We start from the raw sequence: 23,813 nt of genomic DNA on the forward strand, positions 1-23,813 counted from the left end.
CTCTCATACCATTTCTAAATTCTGGCCCTTAGAGACCTTATAATCTCTCTGAAGAGCTGAAATTAACAGTAGAAAGTAATACAATTGTATTTTAAGTTAAATGCTAAACTGCACGGTAACATAATGGTTGTGGGATCTGAGAAAAGACTGAGACCTGAGCAGAGTGCAGCATTCAGGCCAATTTCATGGAGGGAAAGGAATGACTTGTATGCGGTTGGGAGAAGAAGGAAGAACTGCAAGGGTGTAAAGCAACACAGTTAAGGCCCCGAGAGGGGAGGCAGGAGAGAGGCCTGCCCACCCCCCTGCCCCAGCAAAGGCCAGATGGATGACATCAGGACTTAGAGCTCCCCTGCATCTTAAGGCACTTTCTTCAGTACCCTGAGAGGCTTCTGGCTCATCAAGACATCATACAGTGGGTCGTTTTTTTCAAAGTTGTGTTCTAAGTTAATGCAACCAATCACCTCCTCTAGCTCTGGCAATGGTTTTGCACACTGTGGTATTCTGACTGCCAGACCTTTGAATTTTCCCCTTCTTTGACATTATTTTCTATGACCATACTCACTTTATTCACTCAATTATAGAGGCAAAGCAAAGGGTAATGATAACAGTGATACCTGGGGAAATAAAACCACCACTTGAGATTAAAAACATATTTCTGCAAAGCACCATTCTGGTATACTCTCCCTAAACAGAACAGTTATAAGCATAATTCTTTTAATCAACAATTACAGTGGCTTCCCTCCTGGAGTTCATAAAAGAAGTAATGGGAATCTTCAGAGTTATTTTAAATATTTCAAAAAGTCTAATAAAATTGGCATATGTACCCATGGTGATATCTCAAGGGAAGTTAAAAGCGCATTCACTTAAGTAACTTCAATATCATTTTTAAGTGCTTCTTTTCATAGCACAATTAGTTTCACCTGTCAGATTAAAAAAGTGAAAACAAATGACTTAAATGACTTAAATTTATCTTGATAGACAATTTTTCCAAATCTAAAGCCAAGGAAGGTGGGAGAGAAGGATAACAAGTGATCCTCAATGGCTGAAAGGTTGGGATAGATTTAGTTGCTATATATACATTTAAAAAATAACCTTAGTAAGGAAAAAAAAAAACCCTTCCTTCTGTCTAGTCTATCATTCTAGTGGCTTTCTCTCCTGCCATACCTCCTCACTGTGTTCTCACTTGGATTTCTAAATGTTCTGTCTTGTCTCATTCTTTAAATCTACCACCCCCGCAATGCTGTCAGGGTGACCTCATTAAACTGTACATCCGATCTTGCATATCACACACCAGCTCACATTCTTCAGGGCCACAGCACCTCCACAGGATTGCATCTGAACTGTGAGGCACAGCAAACTTTCACCATCAGGTCCCCTCCTTCCTCAGTGTGGCCATTCTCCAAGTCACGTTTTATATTACTGAAATTCTTTTCCTTATGGTTCCCTGAACAAGTTTTGCTCTCATATTTCCATGCTTTTGACCATGGTGTTTCCTCTGCCTATAATATCCTCCCTTGCCTATTATTCCACCCACCTCCAAAAGAACAAAAGCAAAGAATATTCATTCTCTCTGGAAAACTCAAGACACTGGTCTGTGAAGCACGTCTCCACATCAGTAGGCAGCTGAGGAAAAAAGTTGCACTTTTAGCACCTTTGTACTTGTTAGCAAGTCTGTCTCCCCAGATAGCACTGGAACCTCCTCAAGGATAGGCTCTGGCAGCATCTCTGTGTTTCTAATGCCTGGAGTAGTACTGGGTCTGTAACAGGTACCCAGTAAGGTATGTTGACTAAATTATTTAGAAAGTCACCAGAAATGTGAATGAATTCCCTAGCAATTAAGATTAAAATTAGGTTCTTTAAGAAGCACTCCCCTCACCCCAGCAATGGGAGTCAGTATTGGTCACAGCTTCCTGAATATTTTCTGTATGTTAATTATAGGTGAAAGAGGGCACCTTTTTTCTTGTCTTTAAATTTAGTGGACAAACGTAATGTCAATACTGTCAACAAAGTACAGTTTTTAGGAAAGTCTCCATGTGTATCAGGTTAAGCCAACTTTCTCCATGTGTATCAGGTTAAGCAAACATATATAAAGATACATTGGTTGGGATGCACTAAGTTGCAAGTACCCAAGATATCCAAATTGAACTTGGACTCTGAAGCCACACTGCCTGGGTTGGACTCTTTGACTATTTACTAGCTGTATGACCTTGGACAAGTCCCTTCACCTTGCTATATCTCAGCTTCCATATCTTTAGAATGGAAATAATAACTGTATCTACTTTAAAGGGAGTTATAAGGCATATGGTAGACACTATATAAGTGTTAACTACTGATAGTTAAACTAGTTAAACGATATAAGGGGAATTTATAAAAATTAAAGTAACTGGAAGCCTAGAAGTAGGACGGGTAAGCTTGTGGCTGGTTTGATGTAATAGTTAAACATGTCATCCAGGACCTAGTTTCTTCCTGGCACCTTGGAATCGCTCCACTTCAGGGCCGGCATCTCTCAGAGTAGCCAAATCAACCAGAATGTAGAGGCAAACAAGAGTACTGATACTCTGACTGGATGTCTTAGGCTACAAGCCCCCTATCACTGGGCAGGGGCATGGAATAGTTAGATTAGCTGAAGCCTCCCAGGGCCCACCTCCAGAGCTAGAGATGGGATCAACTTCCCCTGAAGTACATGGACATCAAAACAAAAACATGGGAAGTTGGGAGATGAAGGCAGATGCTAGATAAGCAACCAACAAGAAGAACAAAGGCAATGGTAAAAATTCATAAATTTTAAACCACTGAAACTTCATTTTTTCATAGCCATCTGTATTCAAAAGTCATATCGGTTTAGCAACTAGGGCAAAAATTCCTTTCAACCAAGATGAATTTCTAGCATGACATTGCCAACAAAAAGTGCTGTTCTCAGGGAAAATCCTCCAACTTAGAAGCATCTGCTTCTAATTTCCACAATGAAATCTCTGATTTCTTCATTCATGGTAGATGCATTCAATTCCCTCTGACACAGAACTGCAGCTTTCTAGATAATAATTTTGCTGTGAAATTCTCATTATCTGGTGGTAGTATATGGAGCTCTTTAAAGATTGAATTAAGCATTTGAGAAGCTGCTAGCTTTCTTATAACACTGAAAAAGGATTTTACATGTCATGAAATGGTTCTTAATAACAAGAATGAAATAAACATACAAACTGGAAATGCAAAAGTCCACTGGCAGTAGAATAGGTAAATAAAGTACGGTACATTAACACAATTCAGCACCGAACATTAATGAACTACAGCTACACATTAACAAGTATGAATCTCAAAAACAGTGTTGAACAAAAAAAGCCAAGTTGCAGAAGACTATATATGCTATGATTCTTTTCTATGAATAGCAAGTTCAAAAACGGGCAACCAAACAATGATTCATTTAGGGATACATACATATGCGGTGAGACTATAAAGAAAGGCAAATGAAAAATTAACCTCAAAATTGTAATAGTGGTACTGAGGGGTGGGAGAGGCTGAGGTAGGGAATGTCTTCAGGAAAGGGTCAGGGACTTCAAAGGTGCTACAGAAATAGTCTTTTTCTTAAGCTTCGTGGTAAATACAATGGTGTTCTTTTATAACTATTACTGTTTAAAATGCACATAGACATTATAAACACTCTTCTATGTGTGTATTTCGCAATTTAGAAAAGTTAAAGTCGGAGGTACTGATGTTAAAATGCTGTGAATAATCACATACCACTGATTAAACTTTAAAAAGATATGTAACAACCAGTTATACAAGGGTTAAGTCAAAACCCACGTAGTCACTAACCAACAATGCATCTTGAAAGGAATTCAGGATGAAAAAACAGGATGAGGCATTCCGTGCTTTAGATAAACAAGCTCCTAGATAGTTAGATGCAAATCTCAGGAAGAATTTCAAAGACCCAGCTTCTTGCATCTTCCCATACATAGAAAAGCACTAGAATCATTAACTTGTGATATCTGTTCTTTGTGATTGTAGTAATCTTTTACCAAGATGTATGCTGGACTATCTGTATTTCCTAGCCCCAAAATTCATATACATACTGGCTCCTCACCTACCTCTTCAGAGCAGTTAACTCAGAGCTACTGAGTGGCTGTTTCCTGGGTTATATATAGTCCCCAGTGAGAATAAAACTTAACTGAATAAAACTTAAACTCACAACTCTCATGTAGTGTGTTTTCCTTTAAGTCGACAGTGGATTATGCATGGGTTTCTATCTACTACTAAGTGAAAAGGTAATGCAATAAAGTACAATCAAATGAAAACCTTACCACTGAATCAGATATTCAAGATGGTTCAGTCCAAACCCTTAATTTTACAGGTTAAGAAACTGACACTTAGAATGACTGGGCCAAGATGATACCAGGTAGTTTTAGGCAGCTGGTGTGTTTTCCTTCCAGAATTTTTCTTCTCTAAGTTCTATTCAAAAACTCCCATGGGTAGAAAACAATTTAGTTTAAACTAGTCTCTTTGCAAAGTTCATATTTCATATATTTAAATAGAAAGTTAAGAAACATGTTAAAATGATTCACTAAAGTAAACATACCCAAATGCTAGTAAAACCTGCCTTTTATCCTAATAGTTGTAGAATTATATGTAAAAAAAAAAAGTTTATGAAGCCAGAAAAAGACTTTGAAATGCTAAGAATCCAATTTTTACACTTAGACATAAAAATTATGGGCTGAAATTGTTTTAACCGGACACACCCAAATGAGCAGCATTACCTGGACACACCCTCACACACGCACACATACTGTGCATGTGTCAAACGTGCAGAATGGTGTGAAGTGAGACTCACAGGGCCAGGCACCCTCTACAGTAAAAGATCAAAAGCACAATCTACAGACTTTCAAGTAAAAGATTCCTCTGGACATTCTAACACGGCTTTATAGTGCTACAAAAGTCTTATTTAACATTCCTTTAGGGGTTTTGTTGTGAATATGTAAGTTAGAAACAAAACTATCACATAAATATAAAAGGCATCTGAAAATATCAATTTAAAAAGAGAAAAACAATGATTATTTTAATCATTAAAAACCCTCCTTAAAACTCTGATTTACAGTTTGAAAAATCCTTAAGGGAAATGATAAATGTTTGTTTTATATATGGCTTCTTTTTTTTAAACTGAAGTACGTATAGTTGATTTACCATTTTGTGATAGTTGCAGGTGTACAGCAAAGCGATTCAGTTATTTTTATATATATATTCTTTTCCAGTATAGGTTATTATAAGATATTGAATATACTTCCCATTGCTATATAGTAAATCCTTGTTGTTTATCTATTTTATATATAGTAGTGTGTATCTATTAATCCCAAACTCCTAATTTATCCCTCCCCTTTCCCCTTCGGTAACCATGGTTTCGTTTTCTATGTCTGTGAATCTGTTTCTGTTTTGTAAATAAGTTATTTGTACCATATTTTTTAGATTCCACATATAATTGATATTATATGATATTTGTCTTTCTCTGTCTGACTTACTTCACTTAGTATAATAATCTCTAGGTCCATCCATGTTGCTGGAAAAGGCATTATCTCATTCTTTTTTATGGCTGAGTAATATTCCATTGTGTGTGTGTATACTACATCTTCTTTATCCATTCATCTGTCAATGGATTCTTATAGGTTGTTTCCATGGCTTGGCTATTGTAAATAGTGCTGCTATGAACATTGGGGTGCATGTATCTTTTTGAATTAGTTTTTGTCTTTTTTAGATATATGTATGACTTCTTTATTATAGCTTTACAAAATATTTACCATTGCTATTGTCATGCAGGGATACATCTCCAACACATTAAAAGACACTCATTCCTAACAAAGCTTTCAGTTACCATTAACCAGACACTAACAATCTAAACTTTAAAAACATCTCACCACCCACTTCCACCACCACCACCCCCCCATTCCTCTGGGGCATCATCAAATCATTAGCCAATCTACTCTAAGGAGAGAGAAGTGGCTTGTGTCATTCTGGAGAAACATGAATCCAAGACTGTTAAGATTGCTATGGGGAACTTCACTGGGAGCCAGGGCTGCGGCCTTAGGTTTTTCCCAAGGGAATCGTCAATCAGAAGCTGGCTCTCCTCTACCTGCCATCCAGTGTTTAATCCCCTTAGCTTCTGGAAGACAACTACCATGAATTTGCCAGTTCTATCAAGTATGAAATCTGAGATTTTCTAGTGGTACTTACCTATGTACTAACATTCTATTTCCCATATACCAATACACAGGCCTTATTTCTGGAACTCTTCTCAACTAGGGTTTTGAAATAAGATAAAAACCAAGGTCTACTCAATTATTACCCACATATTTCAAAGGGAATAGATATAAAAGCCACTTAACAGTGAACCTCTGGGCTCCTTGGTGTGTGAAGTCAACAAAACCCAATAGTAAGTCACTAAATAGCCCATTTGACCTACCTGTTCATTGGATTTTCTGGTTCTGTGCTGTGCATTCCCCCTGCACATTGCCAAAAGAGAGCATTCCTTCTTACAGTAATCATCCTCTAATGCTGTGAGAAAGACTTCAAGTATGGTTTTTAAAGGGTGTGGAGGAAGGAGACCAGAATTACACCTTGCCCTACACTAACATGGTTAATCCTCCATGAAAAATGGAACCATAGCTCAGCCCTGAAGGTTAGAGTTAAAAACAAACAAGCAAACCAGTCAAACAAACAAAAAACAGAAACCACCCTACCTCTGCTCAGGACTGAGTTTTTTATATGGCTCTAATCATGCTGGAATGGCAACTAGTTCTGAGGCTGACCTACAGACTTTTGTCCTGGAGAAACCAGATGAGCAGCCTATTCCAAGGTCTCAGCCATCACTCCTGACGAGACAGTTGTGTAAAACCAGTAGTGCATCACTGCCATTTTACTCCCTTAACCCTACCAAAAACAGGCTATATTTTGCCAACAATTGCCTTGGAATCATCTCATCTTAGATCCAGAGGCAAAACTATTCGAGTGTTCAAAAAGTCATTAGGAGAGAAGTGCCTCTTTCCCTTCATGACTTTCTCATTTGGAAGAGTGAATTAAGAAAACATGGTGTTGGTCCTAGTCATGGGCTTTCTTTGGAAAGCTGGATGAGAATTATTTTTCAGATATAAGATTTGGAAAGTTGTAAGTTATCTACTGGCTTTGCAACTTCAGTGAAAGTCTCAGGGAATTCAGGAGATAAAATCCTGAAATTCCCTCTAAAGAGTCTTTTGAAAACATCTTCCAATCGAATTAATCTGTCTACAATGTGGAAATTATTTGCTCCAAGAGTGTAGAAAGTCATGACAGTTTATGAAAAGTCTACAGCTAATATTACACTTAATGGTGAAAGACTGAATGGTTTTCCCCTAATATTGGAAACAAGGCAAGGATGTCCGCTCTCACTACTCACATTCAAAGTTGGAGGACTTACTAGCTGACTGTCAGCCTTATTATAAGGCATACGAATAGTAATCAAAACAGTATAATATTGGCCTACAGACAGACAAATAGATCAATGGAATAGGACAGATAGTCCAGAAATTGAGCCATACATAAAAAGTCATTTGATTTTTGACAAAGGCGCCAAGGCAATTCAATGAGAGAGTGAACTCTCAATAAGTGGTGCTGGAATAATTAGATATCCTTAAGGAAAAAAACGACCTCAACGCATATATAAAAATTACTTTGAAAGGATCACAGATCCAAATGTAAAAGCTAAAACTATAAAACTTACAGAAACTTCTAGAAGAAGATCTCTGTGCTCTTGGGTTTTTTAGGGCACAAAAAACCATGACACATTAAAATATAAATTGAACTTCTTTATAATTAAAAATTCTGCTTTGAAAATCACGTAAAAATGATAAGGCGACCCTCAGACTGAGAAAACTATTTTTAAAATACTTCTCTGATTAAAAACTTAAATCCAGAATACATAAGTAGCTCTTATAACTAACAGAAGACAACTCTCTTAAAAATATGGCTGAAAGATTTAAATAGTCACTTCTCCAAAGAAGATATACAAAGGGCAAATGAGCATTTGAAATGATACTCCACATTATTAGTCATTAGGAAAGTGTAAACAAAAGCCATAGTGAGATACCACTACACACTCACAAGAATGGTTAAAATTAAAAAGACTGAATACCAAGTCTTGCTGAGAATTTGGAGCAACTAGAACTCTTAGACACCGCTGGTGGGAATGTTAAATGATACAGTCACCTTGGAAAACAGTCTGACAATTTCTCATAAAATTAAATTCATTTACCATGCAACTCAGGTATCTCATTCTTAGATATTTGCCCTAGAGAAATGAAAAGATAGTCACGAAAGACTTACACATGAATGTTCATAGTAACTTCATTCATAACAGGTCCAAACTGAAAACAATCCAAATATCCATTAATAACAGATGAATAAACGTATTGTAACAACTGAATAATACCCAACAATAAAAAGGAACTACTGATACATGCAACAAAATGGATGAATCCGAAAAGCATTTTGCTAAGTGAAAGAAGTCAGATATAAAGGCAAGGCAGAAAAAACTAGATGCCATATGATTCCATTTATATGAAATTATATAAAAGGCAAAACTAAAGATGAGTAGTTGTCAGGGATGGGGAGGTAAGGGGGAAAGGCAGAGAAGAGAGGAAGTGGTGGTGGGGGAGAGGCTAAAAGGTGGCTGTAAAAAACTTTTTGGCAAGACAAAAATGATCTTTATCTTGATTGTGACACTAGTAACATGATTATATACATTTGTCAAAAGTCATCAAATTATCTACTTAAAATTTGTGAAGTTTATTCTTATTGTATGTAATTCATATCATTAAAAAATGCTGATTTAAAAAAATTTTAATGAATCTACACGTTCATTAAAGTGCCTTACATGTTAGTAATACATCACCTCAAACCCTTCACTGCATGACACAGAACATAAACAAAAGTGAAACAATACATTAGATAAACTGGCTAAATCCATGGCTTCAAAAAGTTTAAACCAGACCTTAGAATTAAAATGTAGGAAGTCACAGTGATTTGGAAATAGACTATAATTTTAAAGGATACTAAGTAAAAACAAAGGTTGGCCTTTTATGTTTATCAAAGGTTACCATCCAGCAAGAATTCTGGAGAGACAGAAGAAAATTTCTTGTTAAAAATTGCAATAGCAGAGTTTTTAATAGGTAGTATTTCACTTGTCACATGGTATAACTGTTCATTTGTTTGTCTGTCTCCTCTCATCAACCAGGCTCTAACTTCTAGAGGACAGGTCCATGCACTGTTCATCACTGAATTTCTAGCAAACTGCTTGGCACATAAATGATTGTTGAATGAAAGAATGAACTGCAGATGTTCTCATGCTAAATTAGGTTTCTTCTCCAAAGTCCACATGTAAGTAAAACTTCCTGCAGGAGAGCATATGGTAGATGCACTTCCATAAAACATTAGCACTATTTTATTCAAGCTTCAGAGTGTTCTTTATTGCAATTTAAAAATTACGAAGTTCTAAAGAGAAATCAGGCAACCGATGTCTCACCTTTAAATATATGATGTGCAATCATTTCAAAAAATCTTTAATTTCCCTTTACTAGAACAGGTTCAAGATGGCAGAGTAGAAGGATGTGCCCTCACTTCCTCCTGCGAGAGCACTGGAATCACAACTAACTGCTGAACAATCATCAACAGGAAGACACTGGAACTCACCAAAAAAGATACCCCACATCCAAAGACAAAGGAGAAGCTGCAATGAGATGGCAGGAGGGGCACAATCACAATAAGATCAAATCCCATAACTGGTGGGTGCATGACTCACAAACTGGAGAACAATTATACCACAGGAGTCCACCCACTGGAGTGAAAGTTCTGAGGCCCACATCAGGCTTCACAACCTGGGGGTCCGGTAACATGAGGAAGAATTCCTAGAGAATCAGACTTTGAAGGGAAGCGGGATTTGACTGCAGGACTTTGACAGGACTGGGGGAAAAGAGACTCCACTCTTGGAGGGCACACACAAAGTAGTGTGTGCATCGGAACCCAAGGGAAGGAGCAGTGACCCCTTAGGAGACTGAACCAGACGTACCTGCTAGTGTTGGAGGGTCTCCTGCACAGGTTGGGGGTGGCTCTGTCTCACCATGAGGACAAGGACACTGGCAGCAGAAGTTCTACGAAGTACTCCTTGGCGTCAGCCCTCCCAGAGTCTGCCATTAGTCCCACCAAAGAGCTCCAGTCGGCTCCAGTGTTGGGTAGCCTCAGGCCAAACAACCATCAGGGAGGGAACCCAGCCCCACCCATCAGCAGACAAGGGGATTAAAGTTTTACTGACCTCTGCCCACCAGAGCAACAAACAGCCAGCTCTACCCACCCCCAGTCCCTCCAATCAGGCAACTTGAACAAGCCTCTTAGATAGCCTCATCCACCACAGGGCAGACAGCAGAAGCAAGAAGAACTAGAATCCTAGAGCCTGTGGATCAAAAATGACGTTCAGGGCTTCCCTGGTGGCACAGTGGTTGAGAGTCCGCCTGCTGATGCAGGGGACACACGTTCGTGCCCAGGTCCGGGGAGATCCCACATGCTGCAGAGCGGCTGGGCCCGTGAGCCATGGCCGCTGAGCCTGTGCGTCCGGAGCCTGAGCTCCACAACAGGAGAGGCCACAACAGTGAGAGGCTGGCGTACCCCAAAAAAAAAAAAAAAAAAAAAAAACGACGTTCACAGAAAGACAAGATGAAAAGGAAGAGGGTTATGTACCAGATGAAGGAACAAGATAAAACCCCAGAAAAACAACTAAATGAAGCGGACATAGGCAACCTTCCAGAAAAAGATTTCAGAATAATCATAGTGAAGATGAGCCAGGACCTCGGAAAAAGAATGGAGGCAAAGATCGAGAAGATGCAAGAAATGTTTAACAAAGACCTAGAAGAATTAAAGAACAAACACCTTGAAGAATTAAAGAACAAACAGAGATGAACAATACAATAACTGAAATGAAAAATACACTAGAAGGAATCAATAGCAGAATAACTGAGGCAGAAGAATGGATAAGTGACCTGGAAGACAGAATGGTGGAATTCACTGTTGCAGTACTGAATAAAGAAAAAAGAATGAAAAGAACTGAAGTCAGCCTAAGAGACCTATGGAACAACATTAAATGCAACAACATTCACATTATAGGGGTCCCAGAAGGAGAAGAGAGAGAGAAAGGAGTTGAGAAAGTATTTGAAGAGATTATAGTCGAAAACTTCCCTAACATGGGAAAGAAAATAGCCACCCAAGTCCAGGAAGCACAGAGAGTCCCAGGCAGGATAAACCCAAGGAGAAACACGCTGAGACACATAGTATTCAAATTGACAAAAATTAAAAACAAAGAAAAATTATTGAAAGCAAAAAGGGAAAAATGACAAATAACATACAAGGGAACTCCCATAAGGTTAACAACTGATTTCTCAGCAGAAACTCTACAAGCCAGAAGGGACTGTCATGACATATTTAAAGTAATGAAAGGAAAGAAGCTACAACCAAGATTACTCTACCCGGCAAGGATCTCATTCAGATTTGATGAAGAAATCAAAAGCTTTACAGACAAGCAAAAGCTAAGAGAATTCAGCACCACCAACCAGCTCTACAACAAATGCTAAAGGAACTTCTCTAAGTGGGAAACACAAGAGAAGAAAGGGACCTACAAAAACAAACCCAAAACAATTAAGAAAATGGTAATAGGAACATATTGATAATTACCTTAAACGTGAATGGATTAAATGCTCCAACCAAAAGACACATGCTTGCTGAATGGATACAAAAACAAGACCCATATAGATGCTGTCTACAAGAGACCCACTTCAGACCTAGGGACACATACAGACTGAAAGTGAAGGTATAGAAAAAGATATTCCATGCAAATAGAAATCAGAAGAAAGCTGGAGTAACAATACTCATATCAGATAAAATAGACTTTAAAATAAAGAATGTTACAAGAGACAAGGAAGAACACGACATAATGGCCAAGGGATCAATCCAAGAAGAAGATATAAAAATTATAAATATATATGCACCCAACATAGGAGCACCTCAATACATAAGGCAACTGCTAACAGCTACAAAAGGGGAAACTGACAGTAACACAAAAATAGTGGGGGACTGCAACAACTCACTTACACCAATGGACAGATCATCCAAACAGAAAATTAATAAGGAAACACAAGCTTTAAATGACACAATAGACCAGATAGATTTAATTGATATTTACAGGACATTCCATCCAAAAGCAGCACATTACACTTTCTTCTCAAGTGCGCACAGAACATTCTTCAGGATAGATCACATTTCGGGTCACAAATCAAGCCTCAGTAAATTTAAGAAAACTGAAATCATATCAGGCATCTTTTCTGACCACAATGCTATGAGATTAGAAAACAATTACAGGGAAAAAACCGTAAACAACATAAACATATGGAGGCTAAACAATATGATACTAAATAACCAAGAGATCACTGAAGAAATCAAAGAGGAAATCAAAAAGTACCTAGGGACAAATGACAACGAAAACACGACGATCCAAAACCCATGGGATGCAGCAAAAGCAGTTCTAAGAGACAAGTTTATAGCAATACAAGCCTACCTCAAGAAACAAGAAAAATCTCAAATAAACAATCTAAACTTACACCTAAAGGAACTAGAGAAAGAAGAACAAACAAAACCCAAAGTTAGCAAAAGGAAAGAAATCATAAAGATCAGAGCAGAAATAAATGAAATAGAAACAAAGAAAACAATAGCAAAGATCAATAAAACTAAAAGCTGGTTCTTTGAGAAGATAAACAGAATTGATAAACCATTAGCCAGACTCAACAAAAAAAGAGGGAGAGGACTCAAATCAATAAAATTAGAGATGAAAGAGAACTTACAACAGACACCGCAGAAATACAAAGCATCCTAAGAGACTACTACAAGCAACTCTATGCCAATAACATGGACAACCTGGGAGAAATGGACACATTCTTAGAAAAGTATAACCTTCCGAGGCTGAACCAGGAAGAAATAGAAAATATGAACAGACCAATCACAAGTAATGAAATTGAAACTGTGATTAAAAATCTTCCAACAGGGCTTCCCTGGTGGCGCAGTGGTTGACAGTCCGCCTGCCGATGCAGGGGACACGGGTTCATGCCCCGGTCCAGGAAGATCCCACATGCCGCAGAGCGGCTAGGCCTGTGAGCCATGGCCACTGAGCCTGCGCGTCTGGAGCCTGTGCTCCACGATGGGAGAGGCCACAACAGTGAGAGGCCCGCGTACCGCAAAAAAAAAAAAAAAATCTTCCAACAAACAAAAGTCCAGGACCAGATGGCTTCACAGGTGAATTCTATCAAACATTTAGAAAAGAGCTAACACCCATCCTTCTCAAACTCTTCCAAAAAACTGCAGAGGAAGGAACACTCCCAAACTCATTCTATGAGGTCACCAACACCCTGATACCAAAACCAGACAAAGATACTACAAAAAAAGAAAATTACAGACCAATATCACTGATGAATATAGAAGCAAAAATCTTCAACAAAATACTAGCAAACAGAATCCAACAACACATTAAAAGGATCATATACCATGATCAAGTGGGATTTATCCCAGGGATGCAAGGGTTCTTCAATATATGCAAATCAATCAAAGTGATACACCATATTAACAAACTGAGGTATAAAAACCATATGATCATCTCAATAGATGCAGAAAAAGCTCTTGACAAAATTCAACACACATTTATGATAAAACTCTCCAGAGAGTGGGCATAGAGGGAACCTACTTCAACATAATAAAGGCCATATACGACCAATCTACAGCAAACGTAATTCTCAATGGTGAAAAACTGAAAGCATTTCCTCTAAGATCAGGAACAAAACAAGGATGTCCACCCTCACTACTATTATTCAACATAGTTTTGGAAGTCCTAGCCACGGCAATCAGAGAAGAAAAAGAAGTAAAAGAAACACAAATTGGAAAAGAAGAAGTAAAACTGTCACTGTTTGCAGATGACATAATACTATACATAGAGAATCCTAAAGATGCCACCAGAAAACTACTAAAGCTAATCAATGAATCTGGTAAAGCTGCAGGATACAAAATTAATGCACAGAAATATCTCGCATTCTTATACACCAATGATGAAAAATGTGAAAGAGAAATTAAGGAAACACTCCCATTTACCATTGCAAGAAAAAGAATAAAATACCTAGGAATAAACCTACCTAGGGAGACAAAAGACCTGTATGCAGAAAACTATAAGACACTGATGAAAGAAATTAAAGACGATACAAACAGTTGGAGAGATATACCATGTTCTTGTATTAGAAGAATCAATACTGTGAAAATGACTATACTACCCAAAGCAATCTACAGATTCAATGCAATCCCTATCAAATTACCAATGGCATTTTTTACAGAACTAGAACAAAAAAATCTTTAATCTGTATGGAGACACAAAAGACCCCGAATAGCCAAAGCAGTCTTGGGGGAAAAAAAACGGAGCTGGAGGAATCAGACTCCCTGACTTCAGACTATACTACAAAGCTACAGTAATCAAGACAGTATGGTACTGGCACACAAACAGATATACAGATCAATGCAACACAATAGAAAGTCCAGAGATAAACCCACACACCCATGGTCAACTAATCTATGACAAAGGAGGCAGGATATACAATGGAGAAAAGACAGTCTCTTCAATAAGCAGTGCTGGGAAAACTGGACAGCTATATGTAAAAGAATGAAATTAGAACACTCCCTATCACCATACACAAAAATAAACTCAAAATGAATTACAGACCTAAATGTAAGACTGGACACTATAAAACTCTTAGAGGAAAACATAGGAAGAACACTCTTCGACATAAATCAAGATCTTTTTTGATCCACCTCCTAGAGTAATGGAAATAAAAACAAAAATAAACAAATGGGACGTAATGAAACTTAAAAACTTTTGCAAAGCAAAGGAAACTACAAACAAGACAACCCTCAGAATGGGAGAAAATATTTGCAAACGAATCAACGGACAAAGGATGAATCTCCAAAATATATAAACAGTTCATGCAGCTCAAAATTTAAAAAACAAACAACTCAATCCAAAAATGGGCAGAAGACTTAAACAGACATTTCTCCAAAGAAGACATACAGATGGCCAAGAAGCACATGAAAAGCTGCTCAACATCACTAATTATTAGAGAAATGCAAATCAAAACTACAATGAGGTATCACCTCACACCAGTTAGAATGGGCATCATCAGAAAATCTACAAACAAGAAATGCTGGAGAGGGTGTGGAGAAAAGGGAACCCTCTTGCACTGTTGGTGGGAATGTAAACTGATACAGCCACTATGGAGAACAGTATGGAGGTTCCTTAAAAAACTAAAAATAGAATTACCATATGACCCAGCAATCCCACTACTGGGCATATACCCAGAGAAAACCGTAATTCAAAAAGACACATGCACCCCAATGTTCACTGCAGCACTATTTACAACAGCCAGGGCATGGAAGCAACTTAAGTCCCCCTTGACAGACGAATGGATAAAGAAGATGTGGTACATATATACAATGGAATATTACTCAGCCATAAAAAGGAACGAAACTGGGTCATTTGTAGAAATGTGGATGGATCTAGAGACTGTCATACAGAGTGAAGTTAGTCAGAAAGAGAAAAACAAATATCATATATTAACGCATATATGTGCAACCTAGAAAAATGGTACAGATGAACCGGTTTGCAGGGCAGAAACAGAGACACGGATGTAGCGAAGAAATGTATGGACACCAAGGGGGGAAAGCGGTGGGGCGAGGGGGGCGGCGGGGTGGTGGTGGTGATGGGATCACTTGGGAGATTGGGATTGACATGTATACACTAATATGTATAAAATGGATAACTAATAAGAACCTGCTGTATAAAAAATAAAATTAAATTTAAAAAAAAAGAGTGAACACATCAAATAACCATCGGACAAAATAGTAAAAAAAAAAAAATTTCTCTTTACTAACCAACCCTACAAATTAATAGAGATTTTTTCAAGGTAACAAAAGGATTGATAGTGTGAAATTTTATGCATATCTTGTTTTCTTCAGACAAAATCCAATGATCTGGAATTTTGTGCCAAGTTAAATGCATTATTATGGGAAGTAGAATGTTTGAAAAGATTATCCTATCTAGTTCAGAATGACACAAAAATTCTCTATGGCAAAATCAATGTAAGCTAATTAAGGGCCACACGTTTAGTATCTGGCAGAAACTAAATTCACTTAAATAGGTAGTTAAAAAAAAAAAGAAAAAAGAAATCAAAATGTTGCACCATATTTTACAAACACTCTAGAAATGTTTTATCAACAGGGCAATTGTGACTGAGGTGGCAAGAAACCAGCACAGGTCCCAGAGTTAGAAGAAGAGTGTCATGTTCTGGTTTTGTCACAAATTGAAACAGGTAAAGGTGTCAAATCATACAAGTCATTTAACCTCCTTATCTGTAAAATGGAGAGACTATTACTTTGAGGACCAAATAAAGTAACCAAGTAAAGGTTCCATTTATCAGTAAAATAAAAAATGTCCTACAGATATATATTATTATGATGCTAGAAAATCTGGTTAAAGGAAATAAATGCTTACCTTCCATTAATTTTTTTTTTTTTGGCCATGCTGCGCTGCTTCCGGGATCACAGTTCCCTGACCAGGGATCGAACCCTGGGAGTGAAAGCGCTGAGTCCTAACCACTGGATCGCCAAGGAATTCCCACCTTCCTTTAATGTTTAAGTAAAAAATACCATACAGTATATGAATCATGGTTCTTATATAATCTGATAAATAGTATGCATCCTTGCCCTACAAATGTGTCCATGCACACATACAGGACATTTGTGTTTGATTTCAGAATTAGAGTCTCTCTCTCATGACCTACAGTCTAGGTTAAACACCCTGCTGTAGGCTGGCCCAGGTACACTATGATAATTTCTACACTCTTCTTTCTCCTACAGTATCAGTAGTAAATGACTATCCAGATAACTGTGATTAAGACTTCGAGGTGTGTCTATACAGTATATCATTTACAAAGCACTTTCAAATACATTATTTCATCTTAGTAGTATATTCCAGTTGCTAATAATTCTTTAAGATCCATGGCCTCACTCAAATATCAGATATAATTTAACTTCTGAACTGTAATTTATTATAATACCAAACTATAATGGTAGTCAGAATTCTTAATCATACTGTATGGTTCTATTTCTATCTACATTTAGGCAGAAAAATCTCACTAATTAAGGTGCATAAACATTTATGAAAATCTATTTTATTTTACATTTTAGCATCTCAGAGAATTGAAAAAACACCATTTGTAATTATTCTTATGATTATATATAATTATTCTCATAATCAAACATTTAAAATATATAATATTATTTTTTTAATTACCATAGGAACCTCATCAATGACATCTCAATTTCTTTGAGGAAAATGTTCTATTTTATAGCTACAATCTATTGGTAATCTTCAAAATTCAATCTTTATTTATAGTTTTTGAAAATTTAAACAAAATATTTTTCAATTCTACATTAAATTTAACTACATGTTACTTTTATTCATATTTTACTCATATGTCAGACTTGGAAGGTACATACTTGGCTTTCATAAATACATTTTTAAGTTTGCTTTATGGGTCAAACTGTTCCCCCTGGCTTGTGGAAGGTTTAAATTCATACAAGTACTCACAAAGTAACTTTATTAATATACTCAGGGGGAAACACACACACACACACACACACACACACACACACACACACAGTAAAATAAACTAGAAAGGGGTGGACTCTCTATACATGATTTTAGTTAATTTCTCATTATCCCAATATAAAACATACCATATGCAGAGATTTTGTTTTCTGTAAGAATAGAGAACACACAGGTGGACAGATGAAGCAGGAACAGAACATAGAAGAGGGATGAAGAACTAGAGGTCAGGGGAAGCTAAAACTCCTATTTCCAAGGAAGTCAAGGCAACAACAGAGAAGATGGGTGGCCCAGCAACACAAAAGTTTTATATTAAATAATCCCAACATTTTGTGTTTTTTGTCCCTAATCTGAAAGAAAGGTAAGACCAATATAAACCCTCTAATAATAAAATATGACATCCATTATCATCTCATTCCTAGGCCACAGGGCCAAGCATATCAACCCAAATGGTCAGAGGTCCATGTCAAGTTAAGATTACCTCCTCATGGACAACTAGATCACCACAACATGAGTGGACACCACCATCTGTCAAGCCAAGGAGAAAAAACTGCAGGAATGGTCAAGTGGACATTTTCAATGGATTAAACTTATGCCTTGGCCAACCCCAGAAAAGCAGAGGAAATCTGTGTACACTCTACCTTCCGTATGCTCACAGAAAACTTATGGCATGAGGAAACAAGAATCCCTGTTCTTTCGCGGGCCAGGAAGAAACCCCAAATTAAGGCATTTCAAAAGAGACCTTGTTTTTCTGCATCGAGAAATCACAGATAATTTCTATCACTGCATTCTATTGTTAATGTTAAAAACCCAATCTTATGCTCTTTTGAAAGTTTAAGAAACAAAATTTGTATTTTCACAGGCTTTTGAAAATTTAAGCAACACAATGTATATTTTTGAATGCCAACATTAAATTTGAATACACATGACTGTTACGGGAAGAGTTATATTTTACTTATATGTCAGACTTGGGAAATAGGCATATGGGTTTTCATAAACACATTTCTGTTACTTTTTTTTTTTTTTTGTGGTACGCGGGCCTCTCACTGCTGTGGCCTCTCCCGTTGCGGAGCACAGGCTCCGGACGCGCAGGCTCAGCAGCCATGGCTCACGGGCCCAGCCGCTCCGCGGCATGTGGGATCTTCCCGGACCGGGGCACGAACCCGTGTCCCCTGCATCGGCAGGAGGACTCTCAACCACTGCGCCACCAGGGAAGCCCTCTGTTACTTTTATTAATGTGTCAAATGCCTCCCTGACTTGCTGAAGGTTCAAATCTACATGATGGTTCTCTCACCTTATAGAGATCAGAAAGAATAAAGCTGTAATCCTGTTGGGCTTAAGTCAAGAGCCAGGACTTTTCTAGGAGTTATGGAAGAATTCAGGAGAGGGAGAAATGCAGCATCTTGTCTGTCCTCAAACAGCTTACTGCCTACATGGAAGATGTGACTAACCTTAGTAATGCAGAAAATAACATCATACCAGAAAAAGATACACAAACAGGAGTCCCACTACAACATGTCTGGTCAGGATTCAAAGCACTAGAAAATGGAATTCAGATGACCACTAACCAGCCTACCCAAGCCCCCAAATAAAATTTTATATCCTTTCCCATCCCCTTGCCAATTGAGCATATATTTCAAAGTCTTCTCAGTAGAAAACAGATTATACATTAAAATGCATTAATTTAATTCCTCTATCTATAATATACTGATTACAAATTTCCTGAAAACGTATTGGTCAGAAACATGAGTCTAGTTCAAGAATCCATAAGTCAATTATTAAAGGAAGTTTTGTTCTGGGACTTCCCTGGTGGTACAGTGGTTAAGAATCTGCCTTCCAATGCAAGGGACGCAGGTTCAATCCCTGATCAGGGAACTCGATCCCACATGCATGCCACAACTAAGAGTTCGCATACCACAGCTAAGGAGCCCGCAAGCCGCAATTAAGACCTAGCACAACCAAAAATAAATAAATAAAATAAAAAATAAATAAAGGAAGTTTCGTTCTATGTTATGAATAAAATAACTTCCATTAGCTTTTCCTGCTAGGTTTTATTCGACAACTGACATTTACAAAAATTTATCTTTACATTTCTCCAGGCACCAGTAATGGCAAATAATGTAGTAAATGACAAATTATCAGTTCAACATCCTTTCTACAGATTTAAAATGAATGTGGGCTCAGTTAATGAATATTTGAAGTTAAAAAGATTTTAAACAGATTTATTTGGAATTTATTTTAAATTGTACATGACACTTGACATTTCTTAAAAAACTATGCCCTGATCTGATTTCCTTGCATTTCCTTAAGATCACATTTAAAAATCTTGGGTTTATTTGCACTAAACCTTCCTTAAGTATGGCGATTTTTCTGAATCTCCTTTTATAATTAGCAAGTGACATGAGTTTCTTAACAAAGATTTCAGAAGTGGCACCACTGCGGCTGACCTTTGTTTCAGTGTGACAATAAACCATGCAAAAAATTAACTTTACCACTATATTTAGATGGGTTAAGTATAAAATTCTATTTTCCTTAGGAAAAAACACTTAAAGCATGTCTGACTGTTGTGATAAAATATATGCAACCACACAAAATTCCACTCTATTTTTTGGCTCACACTTGTCACTAACTTTACTGCTGAGGTTTTCCACGACACCACATTACCTCACTCCAAGATCAGACTGATAAACTATTAATTTTTTTCAGTCATGGGCTTAGAAGTATAAAATTAAGGTACAATACCCTGGTTACTCTTGAAGGAATAAATCAGTTTACTTTTTATATCCTATTTTTGAAAGTCATAAGAAAAGTTCTTACTACAAATGCCTTTGAAATAATTACTTTCATAAAACAAAAGTTGTTTTGCAAGTTAGCCAGATCAGAAATTTCTAGCTCAATTTCCCTTTTTCCTTTTGTTTACTTAAACAGAGTTCAACTCAAGTATTAAACAAAGACTATAGGGCTATAAATTATAATTTTTATCATTAATGCAATGTCTACAGCCAATGGTAAATTCTTTGGAAAAGTTTTTTTTTTTAAGCTCTTATTTTGTTACATAAATTACCCCTTAATTTATTTGTTTCTAAGGTTAAATTTTTACCTTCAGAATATTTTACAAACTGCTATGGAATTATGAGAAAGTCAAGGAGTTTAGAATTCAGTCGTGTTGTACGCCATACTGCAGCCCCTGCCCCCAGACCAGAGTGCTCTGTTATAAGGTCTCAGAACACGCCCTACTTCTTAATACTTATCAAAATTGAACAATTATATACTCAATTATTTAATATCTGCCTTTCCAGCTAAAAGTTTCTGAAGAGCAGGTACCATCATGCTTGTCAAGTTCACACATCTCCAGGGCCTTCCGTATAGTGTACACACTATTTGTCAAATGAATGAGAAAATAAGCCATGTAAAACAATAATAGCCATTAGAAAGAAGCGTATCTGAAATAAATAAAATGGTATGTTGTAATATAATGTAATGTAATTTGGAAACTTCATTCATCTACCTAACAGAATCAGAGAATTGGCAATAAATGAGGTGTTTAGTGAATTAATACTCAATTAGATTACATAAATGTGATTACAAAGCTACAAAGGAATGGACATAGTAAATTAAAGTCCTATTTGAGGAAGCAGACTTTATACAAGATTTTGATACTTTCTAATCTTTTTACAGCATCATAATAATCATATATTACCATACACTGGAAGCTAAATCTAAACAATAGTTAATCTATTAAATCTAAAATAAATTTGATAGGCACTAGTAAATTCTAAGATATAGTTGTTGCCCTCAAGAAAATTCTAATACAGTTGAGAAGCTAGAAAATATATATAAAAGGATGACTTATACAATGTAGCATGTGCTCTGTTTCCATCAAGTGGTATGGGCAATAAACAGCTCAGTTCAGTGGAAGGGGTAGAGGAAGCATGACCCAGACTAACTGTGTATGTGTTTGACGGGACAAAGGGCAGAACAATTTGGCTAGACTTAAGGAGCTTCGAGATGACACTGGAAAATAAGTATTTACAACAGGAGGACAGCAAACTCACATGCCTACAGGGACAGTTAACATCGGAGTGAAGCCTGCAGGATGAAAAATGTCAACAGACACTTGGTCTCAATGTTGGAAGCAAGAGGATCTCTGTTGGGGACAACGGGGGATTGCTGAGCACACACCCGTATAAAAAGGGAAGCTGCTATGTTGCCCCAACAGATCATTGCCATGCCTTCTAGTTTTTTAAGAAAATGTGTAAAATTCACTTTTTTTTAATTTAAAGTTTCTCAATTTTTAAATGCTGGAAAATAGATGTTTTCAACACTGTGTTAAAACCAAAACATGTCTGTAGCCAATCTTGCTGGTGCGCCACAGGCTTGCAACTCTGCTTTGGCACGTCGAACTCCACGCTAAGAGATCTGGAGTTCATCCTGTAGTCAATGACTTAAGAGACTTAGCATTTATTTCATAATTTGCTTAGTTTTATACCTCTGCACGCTCCAGTATTTAACCATGTAAAACACTCAGCACTGCCAAATTATTTCACATTGGCCTTGTGTTAAGCATTTCACTGTTACAGGCCAATTTCATTCGTTTAATTAACTGTAGAGTGACTTATAAGTTTCAGCTGGAACAACATTCAAACTGATACTAATAAAACAGTGTTGACAGAACAGTACCTCAGAGAATGCTGACATTATATGTGTATACCACAACCCACTAGAAACACACATATAATCACTGGATCTCCACTTCTCAAAAAACATGTGCCATAATCCACTACAAATGAAAAGTCCTTACCCTTTCCAGCATTTTCCCATAATCAGCAACTTTCTAAAGACTATTACTATACAGTACTTTCATTACCAAGCAGCACTCAAATATATGTAACAATGTTTTAATTCTACCTATCACTATAAGCTTTTAACTACCCAAAAGCAATATTTAAGCATTAAAGGCCTATGTTTTAGCATTTTAATAAGCTTAGAGAAAGAAAAGATAACTAGTATCAGAGACCTGTTGATTCTTTCTGATGATAGTATTACAGAAAGTTATAATTATAATTCAAAGGTAATTCCCAGACCAGAAAATTCTTAGTGCATAATTATGATATAAAATACAGAACTATGAAAATTGCTTAATCACATGCCTTGAAATAATATTCACAATGAAAGTCATCAAAGCATAAAAGAAATATTAAACAAGCAAAGCTTCTATTACTCAGTTTGCTCTGGCCCCTGGGAACCCCTAACCTGAGCCATCCACTCCATGAATGAAGGTTTTCAGGCTGGTGGAGTACCATGATGTATATAGACTGGTCAGCTCAAACCTATCAGTGTTGCTGAAAAAGAAGCCAACTCAAAACACATGTCTCACTGGGGCTCTGTTTTATCCTTTTCATATGAAATGATTAATGGGTTGAATTAAAGAACATGTCGTCACTAGAAACAAAACAAAACAATCCTACCATACACTCTACTAGTGGGAAACGCAAAGGCTCCCCATCCCTGTTGTAGACCCTCATGGCCCCCAGCATTCTGAAGTCCCACCCCACATTTTATCAGACATATTAAAATGTACTCACATAGAATATTGAATAGTATAAGAAACTGAACTAAAAATAAGAATTATCTTTCGGAAGCTTTTCATTCTTGAGCCCACTCCAGCCAGGTTTTTGTCCCCCACCTTGCCACTAATACAGCTCTTGTCAAGGTCACCAGTGACCTCAAGGTTGTTAAATCTAATGAGCAACTCTCAGTCTTCAAGCTACTTGACTTGACACGACACCACTGAATCACTCTCTCCTCCCTGAGATGCTTTCCTTACTGGATTTCAGGTATATGCTTTTAATTTCCCTCCTGTCCCCTGACTGCTCCTCAGTCTTCTCTACTGGTTCCTCCTTATCAACTCACTCTCTAGAGCCTGAAGTGCCTCAGGCTCAGCCCAAGCCCCTCATCACAGAAAAAGTAACTCATAGTTCCTTCTTCCCATGGTGTGGGTCAGTAGAATTAATATCTACTAATAATAACACTGTTACTTAGGGAATGGAAACAATTAGGTCCA

General features: G+C 37.2%; 1 protein-coding gene across 9 annotated transcripts in view; it reads right to left on the reverse strand.

Moving 5' to 3' along the window:
• FRMD6 (FERM domain containing 6) overlaps window positions 1-23,813 on the reverse strand; it is a 259,327-nt gene that overhangs the window by 45,804 nt on the left and 189,710 nt on the right. For 2 of the 9 annotated variants that reach the window (XM_073800470.1, XM_073800469.1), the window contains one exon: window positions 16,634-16,764. The exons of the other annotated variants lie outside the window; for them this stretch is intronic. The gene's annotated coding sequence lies outside the window, so the exon portion shown is untranslated. The remainder of the gene's footprint in view (window positions 1-16,633; window positions 16,765-23,813) is intronic. 9 annotated transcript variants of the gene reach the window in all.

Source organism: Tursiops truncatus, chromosome 2, assembly GCF_011762595.2.
Source record: "Tursiops truncatus isolate mTurTru1 chromosome 2, mTurTru1.mat.Y, whole genome shotgun sequence".
NCBI classification, from domain to species: Eukaryota; Metazoa; Chordata; class Mammalia; order Artiodactyla; family Delphinidae; genus Tursiops; species Tursiops truncatus.